The following is an 8611-nucleotide window of genomic DNA, read 5'->3' as shown; positions in this document are numbered from 1 at the left end:
TTGATTAGAAAGGTCTATCATGCCACGCTGGGAGAGAAACGCAGTTCAGCATGGGTGCACCCACAAAGACCAGGCCTCAGTGAACCTGGAGCAGGCCTCAGAGGACTGACTTACAGGGAGCTATGGTGGTTTCCAGACTTCTCAAACTACAAAGGCCAAAGACAACTTAGAAGGTCAGTAGGAAAAGTCTATCACACTTGGGTGACAGAGAACCTCAGTTCTAGCCCCAGTCTCCCTGTGTGGCCCCAGGGTGGGGGCTACTTCTGGAGCTTCTAGCCCATAGACTGAGGGTGAATTGAGTGGCTGATCAGAGGAGGATTGCAGGGATCTTTTTGCTGGTGCTGAGGGAGGATTCTCTTGCTTTGCCTGTGCTTGGATTCTGGGTCACAGTTCTGGGTGGCGATCCTGGAGCAAAAAGGAGTACTGGCATGGTGGAGCTTGTGGTGATGGTGGAGAGAGAATCCTCCTCACAATTCCAAGGCAGAAAAGAGTGCTTGTGGTCACTCATAGACCAGAACACAGGCCAGAAAAGGAGTAAACACCTCACCCTTGATCGTACCACCTTGGAAGAACTGAAAACTTACAGGTCCCTAGGAGTATCTCTGAAAATAGCTGCACAAAACCCCCAAAGTTTGGGACAGTACATTCTCTACACTGGAAGCAAACCCCTACTTTAACAAAGAATTTAAAATTCAAGTAATTGACTGGGATCATGAGCAAACTGTGCAAAAAAAAAGTCAGACCATAGAATCTTTCTTTGGTGATGAAGAAGATCAAAACATACAACCAGAAGAAGACAACAAAGTCAAAGCTCCTACATCCAAAGCCTCCGAGAAGAATATGAATCAGTCCCAGGCCTTGGGAGAGCTCAAAAGGGATTTTGAGAAGCAAGTAAGAGAAGTAGAGGAAAAACTGGGAAGAGAAATGAGAGCGATGCAAGAAAATCATGAAAAACTAGTCAACAGCTTGCTAAAGGAGACCCGAAAAAATATTGAAGAAAATAACACCTTAAAAAATAGCCTAGGGGCAGTTAGGTGGTACAGTGGATAGAACACCAGCCCTGGATTCAGGAGGACCTGAGTTCAAATTCAGCCTGAGACACATAATACTTACTACCTGTGTGAAGCTGGGCAAGTCACTTAACCCCATTGCCTAGCCAAAAAAAAAAAAAATTAGTTTAACCCAAATGGCGAAAGAGGTTCAAAAAGCCAATGAGGAGAAGAGTGCCTTCAAAACCAGAATTGGCCAAATGGAAAAGGAAGTCCAAAAGCTCACTGAAGAAAATACTTCCTTAAAAATTAGAATGGAACAACTGGAAGCTAGTGACTTTATGAAAAATCAAGACATTGTAAAACAAAACCAGAAGAGTGAAAAAATAGAAGATAATGTGAAATATCTCATTGGAAAACCAACTGACCTGGAAAATAGATCCAGGAGAGATTATTTAAAAATTATTGGACTATCTGAAAGCCATGATCAAAAAAAGAGCCTAGACATCATCTTTCAAGAAGTTATCAAGGAAAACTGCCCTGATATTCTAGAAGCAGAGGGTAAAATAGAAGTTGAAAGAATCCACTGATCACCACCTTCCCAAAGGAAAACTGCTAGGAATATTGTAGCCAAATTCCAGAGTTCCCAGGTCAAGGAGAAAATATTGCAAGCAGCCAGAAAGAAACAATTCAAGTATTGTGGAAATACAATCAGGATAACACAGGATTTAGCAGCTTCTACACTAAGGGACCGCAGGGCTTGGAATATGATATTCCAGAAGACAAAGGAGATAGGATTACAACCAAGAATCACCTACCCAGCAAAACTGAGTATAATACTTTAGGGGAAAAAATGGAAATTCAGTGAAATAGAGGACTTTCAAGCATTCTTGATGAAAAGACCAGAGCTGAATAGAAAATTCAACTTTCAAATACAAGACTCAAGAGAAGCATGAAGAGGTAAACAGGAAAGAGAAATCATAAGAGACTTATTAAGGTTGAACTGTTTACATTCCTACATGGAAATATGATATTTGTAACTCATGAGACCTTTGTCAGTATTAGGGTAGTTGGAGGAAAAAAAATTATATGTATAGAGAGATTGATAGATAGAGGGCACAGGATGAATTGAAGATGAATGGGTCACATCTGGAGAATAAAATTAAGGGGTGAGAGAGGATTACACTGGGAGAAGGAGAAAGGGAGAGGTAGAATGGGGTAAATTATCTCACATAAAACAGACAAAAAACAGCTTTTACACTGGAGGGGAAGTCGGGGAAGGTGAGAGGGAATGAGTGAATTTTATTCTCATTGGATTTGGCTTAATAGGGAATAACATACACACTCAATTGGGATATAGAAAGTTATCTTACCCTACAGGAAAATAGGGGGGAAGAGGATAAGGGGGATATGATAGAGGGGAGGGCAGATTCGGGGAGAGGGTAATTAGAAGCAAACACTTCTGAGGAAGGACAGGGTCAAAAGAGAGCATAGAATAAATGGGGGGGGGGGGGGGGATAGGATGAAGGGAAATATAGTTTTCCACAGCAAGACTACTATGGAAATGTGTTGTATGACTACACAAGTATAAGCTGTATCGAGCTGCTTGCCTTCTCAATGAGGGTGGGTAGGGAGGGAGGAAGGGAGAAAATTTGGAACCCAAAGTTTTAAAACAAATGTTAAAAAAAATTGTTTTCACATGCAATTGGGAAATAAGATATACAGGCAATGGACTATAGAAATCTATCCTGCCCTACAGGAAAATAGAAGAGGAAGTAGATAAGAAAAGGGGGGGTGGGAATTAGGGGAAAGGGTATTCAGAATGCACACTGTCTTGGGGTTGGGGGGAGGGATGAGATGGGGAGAAAATGTGTAACTCAAAATCTTGTGGATGTGAATGTTGAAAACTAAAAATAAATAAATGAGAAAAAAAAGTGCTTCTTAAAACCCATGGACAGAGTGGTCCATAGGGTCCTTAAAAAAAGGCATATGGAGTCTGAATGTAGATGGAAGCATACTATTTGCTCTCCTTTTCCTTTGTTGTTTTGTTTTACTACTTCATTCTTGTGGTTCCTCCCATTAGTTCTAATTGTTCTTTACATCATGACTAATGTGTAAGTATAAGTAGAGCCTTCCATCTACAGTTCTGGCTCTGAAGGAGTTTACATTCTAATGGGGTAAGATGACACATAAAATGAACCTGAAAAGGGGAAGAGGAAGGAATTAAAGTACCTGGTGTTGAGGCATGATTTTGAAGTCCAGAGAGGGCCAGAAACAGAGCTAAGAGGAGAATGAAGGCGTGTGGACCTGGGCACAAAATGGAAGCCCCAGGAGGAACTCAGCATTGGAAGAAGAGGGACAGGCTTTGTGGAAGAATATTACATGGTAAGTGGGCCATGGAGGTGGTAGTTTGTTCCAGGATGAGGAGGCTCAAGGAGCTGACATAGAGAAGATAGAAGTATTGCCTCGTGGTAGAAATTTTCCTGTGTTCTTCAATGTGCAGTCCATCTCCCCCACTCTCCCCATGACCATTTTCTTTCTCATTTGCCATGAAATCTCCTTTCTGGGTCCATTGAGTCCTACTTTTCTTGATACCTATTGGCCACTTATTGGTCTCAGTATTCTGAGCACCTGCAAATTATACCTACTGTCAGGTCCTCATTTCATGTGTGTGTGCATGTGTGTATATATTAACCCCCCCACACACACACACCATGGGAATGGATCCCTTCCACCTCTGAATTGAAATTTCCCCTGGTTTCACTCCCTACCTTTGCCATCTTACCCATTCTTCTGTAGCCCCTCTTCATACTGAGAGACTGTAGGAGTTATTTTCCTTTTATTGTTTATCATTGACTTGATTAGGTTACTTCAACTATTCCCTGCTATTTTCTACCTCCCCCCTCCTCTTACATGTATCCTCTTATTTTAGAGGTCAGTTTTACAAGAAACATTAATTTTCCTGTAAGTTGGGTAGGTGAGAGCAAAGTTATGAGGTTTTAGTCCATGGTGTTACAGTTCTGTTCTTCAATCATCAGTTGTCCTATTTCTCTAAATTCTGCTTTCATATTAATTCTCTTACATCCTTTTAGAAATAAAAGTTTGTTGTTGTTAAAAACTCTGTGTCTTTCTTTTTTTGTTTTTTTTTTCCCTTTTAATAGTCTCTGGTAATGCAGTTATTTGATTGCATGTACTTTCCTGTTTAGCTATATTTATCTTTTTTTGTGTTTCCATTTTCTGGGGCATTTGAATATGGAATTATCTGCTCATGTCTCTTTTTTTTTTGTAGGAATGTTTCAAATGCCTTTCTTTTATTGAACACCCATTTTTTTTCACTAATGATTCAGCTCAGGTTTGTATGGCATAGCATTTTGGATTGTACACTGAGCTCTGGTTTCTGGTGGGTGCAGAATTGTCTAATGTTATTTGAATTTCCTTTCCTTTATATTTGAAGGTGTTTCTCATCACTTGTAGAATGTGTTGTTTGTCATTAGAACTGTTAACTTTATTTCTGTATATTCAAGTTGGCAGCATAGGGTTTAATTTTTTATTTCCCTCTCTGGAGGTCACCTGCGGATTCTTTAGGTTGGCATTTTGTTTTCTGAATACAGAAGTTCTGGAGAGTTTTCTTGCATTAATTCTTGAATTAGGGTGTTCAAGTTTTTTGACTTGCCATATTCTTATCAGATGCCTGTTATCCCTAAGTTGTTTCTACATATCCTGCCTCTGAGATCAATGTGTTTTGCCTATAAAAAGATCATGTATTCTTTTTATATTATTTCATTTTGCTTCTTTTCTTCCATATTGTTCTTCACTTCTACACATTTGTATTCCCAATCAGTTGTTGTATCTTTCATTTCTCTGGAGAGACCCTACCATGGATTAAAAATTTTTTCTATTCTAATTATTTCTGCTGTGCAGACGATAAACCTGCCATTTCTTAAGTTTCATGTTCTCTGTGGTCCCCTATCTTGTCAGGTATTGCTTCAACTTCCTTTGTCTTGCAAAAAGACTTTTGTACTCATGTAGATGTTTTGGTGGCCATCTTCTCTTCTGTTTTTATATCTTCCCTGTTAATTTATCTGTGTATGCTCTAAGTTTTTAACTAAATTTCAGTCCTTCTGAGATCTTTGGTAATCTTATTTTTTTTTCTTATATTCTCTTTCATTTCCTGACTCCTTTTTGTTTGATCCCCTGGGGGCTTCACTTCAGAGCTGTATAGGCTTTCTCAGTTCCTCTCTCAAGTGACAGGACCAGGGAAGTATAGAACAGGCCCCATCTTGATGTCAGTCACCTTTTGTTTAGGCCTGGTAACCACCTCCCCCTGCTCCACCTCCCCACACACATTTATGCTCATGCCCTGTCTAGTTCCCTATTCCATACATAGTTCTCTGCCTGAGTGCTGCTACAGCATACTTTCTCTCTTATTCCTTGCTAGCAGCTAAAGGCTTGCCACTTCCTACAGCAGGAGAGGGACAGAAAGAGTGAGGGGACACTCAAAATGAATTAATGCATTGCCCTTCATTGCTTCCTGTTAAGTCTTTACTGAAAGGAATATTAACATAGATTACTACTCAAGAACTGTTTGAAGTAATACAAATTAAGAATGAGGATGATAATATCAAAGAGGACAAATGCCACTCCCTTAAGACATTGTCAAGACAATTCAAGAAGTTGGAGATGTACAATTGAGTACTATATGGGACTGTCACTTATCCTATACATGGTACCAAAAAGCAGTCAGTACTATTCAGAACATATTACTGTATAGACATGAGAGCTTTACATAATGAATTTAGACAATAGCTTAAGAAAGAACCCTAGAGCCAGTAAGAAACAGATTTCACTAGTCCATGATGATCACAGATATCACCAAGATATATGTGCAAAGAAAAATACTTTTCGTTTGATCCCCTGGGGGCTTCACTTCAGAGCTGTCAGGGCTTTGTGCCCCTCCACCCCCAAGACAAAATTCTCTCTGCTTCCTATGACTCCACTTCTTTCACAAAGGGGTGGAGCAGAATTGAGGTCTGCTGCTTGTTGTCACACAATACTGGGGTAAGGTCCAGGGCTGAGCATGATTACAGAGAATGCGGCAATAGCAAGGAAGTTGCTGAATGGTTCCCAGAGAACATAAGTGGGTTGGGTTATGCCAGTCTTCCACATCGTGAGGGCTGGTAGGGAAGAGGATACAAAGGGAGTGTATTATCTATTCTCTCTTCTCTGTTGTTAATTCATCAGGCTATTTTCTTGCTAGGATTCTTAGTGTTTGGGCCTATGGTGATAGTTGCAATTGTTTTACCTTTTGTAAATAATTCCTATTTCAGGAAGTGTTTGAGAGTTCATGAGGACTGGAGAATATACAAAATCCTCCATCTTGTTAGTTATATGCCCCAGAAACACTATGTTCTAGATTTCTTAATGTCAGTAAAACATTTCTTTGGGAAGTGTACTTTCAAAGCCTCTGATTTGGTCTGTTCTGAAAGGATCCTGGAAAGAGGTCCATATACTGTACTTAGACATACTTGTCTCAAAATATTTTAGCAACTGTAGAAGCTCTCTAGTTTTTGGTTGAGTATACTTCTGCCTACTTGTGAAGTGGTCTGTTACAATCAATATATGACATGGCTTTGCTATCTCTTTCCAGAGATAAGTCTATGAAAAGAAGTTCTAAATGATGCTTACATTCTCCCAGTATATAGTATACTTTGGAAGTATTTTTCTTTGCACATATATCTTGGTGATATCTGTGATCATCATGGACTAGTGAAGTCTGTTTCTTACTGGCTCTAGGGTTCTTTCTTAAGCCATTATCTAAATTCATCATGTAAACCTCTATGTCTATACAGTAATATGTTCTGAATAGTACTGATTGCTTTTTGGTACCATGTACAGGATAAGTGACAGTCCCATATAGTACTCAATTGTACATCTCCAACTTCTTGAATTATTTTGACAATGTCTTTAGGGATATTTGATATTATCATCCTCATTCTTAGTTTGTATTACTTCAAACAGTCCTTGAGTAATAATCCATGTTAATATTCCTTTCAGTAAAGACTTAACAGGAAGCAATGAAGGGCAATGCATTAATTCATTTTGAGTGTCCCCTCACTCTTTCTGTCCCTCTCCTGCTGTAGGAAGTGGCAAGCCTTTAGCTGTTAGTGAGGGATAAGAGAAAAAGTATGAAAAGCAGAAGTGATGAGATAGGGCAGCAAATGAGAGAGGTGTGATGCACAAAGTCAAGTACTTGGAGCCCAAAATGGGATGGGATATAGCACTCAGACACCCGAAACTTTAACTAAGTTCAACTAAAGCCTCAAGGTGGACAGAGGAAGCAAAATAGCAAGTGAAACTGAGGGAATTTCTCTCCATATCTGGCCTTCTTTTGCCTATATCCCTGTACCAAAAGGGATAAGTAAGATAGCTAAAGTGAAAAGCATTCCTTGCCAGCAATAGGGTACTGAACGGATAAAGAACCAGTCATTAGGAGCTCCTGTCTATACTAGATCTCAGGTCCATGCTTCAAGCTTCACAGCCTGAAGTCCTTTGTCTAAAGGTCCTCAGTCTTCATCTAATGACCAACCCTAATAGAGACATAAATCAAACATCAATTGGAGGCTGTTTTGATTCCTACACTTCTATGTTTATTTGTAGGAGGAGCAACCTTGCAGAACTAAACAAGCTAAGTTATATATTCCTAAGGATTCCTGGATTCGGAATGGTGTATATACTGTTTGGAGCTGCCAGGCTCTGGAATATGATTCAAATATGCAGTTTTGTGGTAGATGTATTTTTAAAAAATTACTTTTATTATTTCAATACAAACCAAAGTAGTGTACACAATACCAAGCATGTTTATGCTAAGGTCATCGTAAGTAGGACTCAGTGAAAATTTAGCAAGGAGGTGGGGGGAGGTAGGGTTTTCAGGTGAAGTGGGTGCTTGAGAGCAGATTCCAATTGGATAAATCCACAGTAACCACACCTCTTGGATGAATAAAAGTATCAGAGAGAAGAGCTAAAAGATAGGTCATTCTCTCTCTAAGGACTATAGAAAGTTTGGCACTTTCCCAGCATTTGGGGCAATGGGATAAAGTGCCATATCTGTCAGATGAGCCTGCTACTTCTAGTGCCTGAGCTTTCTTGTGCAATAGGTTCGGGTTAAGTGTCTAGAAACATCCCCTGTTGGTTAAACAACATATATTTTCTATGTACCTTCTAAGGCCACTTTGCAAAATTATAATTATCATGGGAGCTAGGTTCATAATTAAATGTAGAATGAAACCTTTTTTCCTCCCCTTTTGTTTTTTAACTAAATAAATTTGCTTAAGTAATATATTTCATATAAAATTTAAAGAAAATGGTTTGTTTTAGGATTCTGTTATAGTGTTCTATACTCTGTGTTTATATGTATGTTTTATCAACATTTTATGACAGGATTTTATAGATGTTTTTAAACATTAACTTTCCTGCAGAACCTGCATGCTGAAAAGAACATTTGATTGGGACTGAGACTCATATGCTCTGGACTCTATTTTACAATAGACTAATTATATCAGGCTTTTTAATCACTTGACATTTGTTTCTTTTCTTTTCAGTGAAGCTGCTCTATCTCTTAGAGG

This window comes from Vombatus ursinus, unplaced genomic scaffold (genome assembly GCF_900497805.2).
Source record: "Vombatus ursinus unplaced genomic scaffold, bare-nosed wombat genome assembly UNPS02007612.1, whole genome shotgun sequence".
NCBI lineage: Eukaryota > Metazoa > Chordata > Mammalia > Diprotodontia > Vombatidae > Vombatus > Vombatus ursinus.
Note: the sequence above shows the minus strand (reverse complement) of the source record.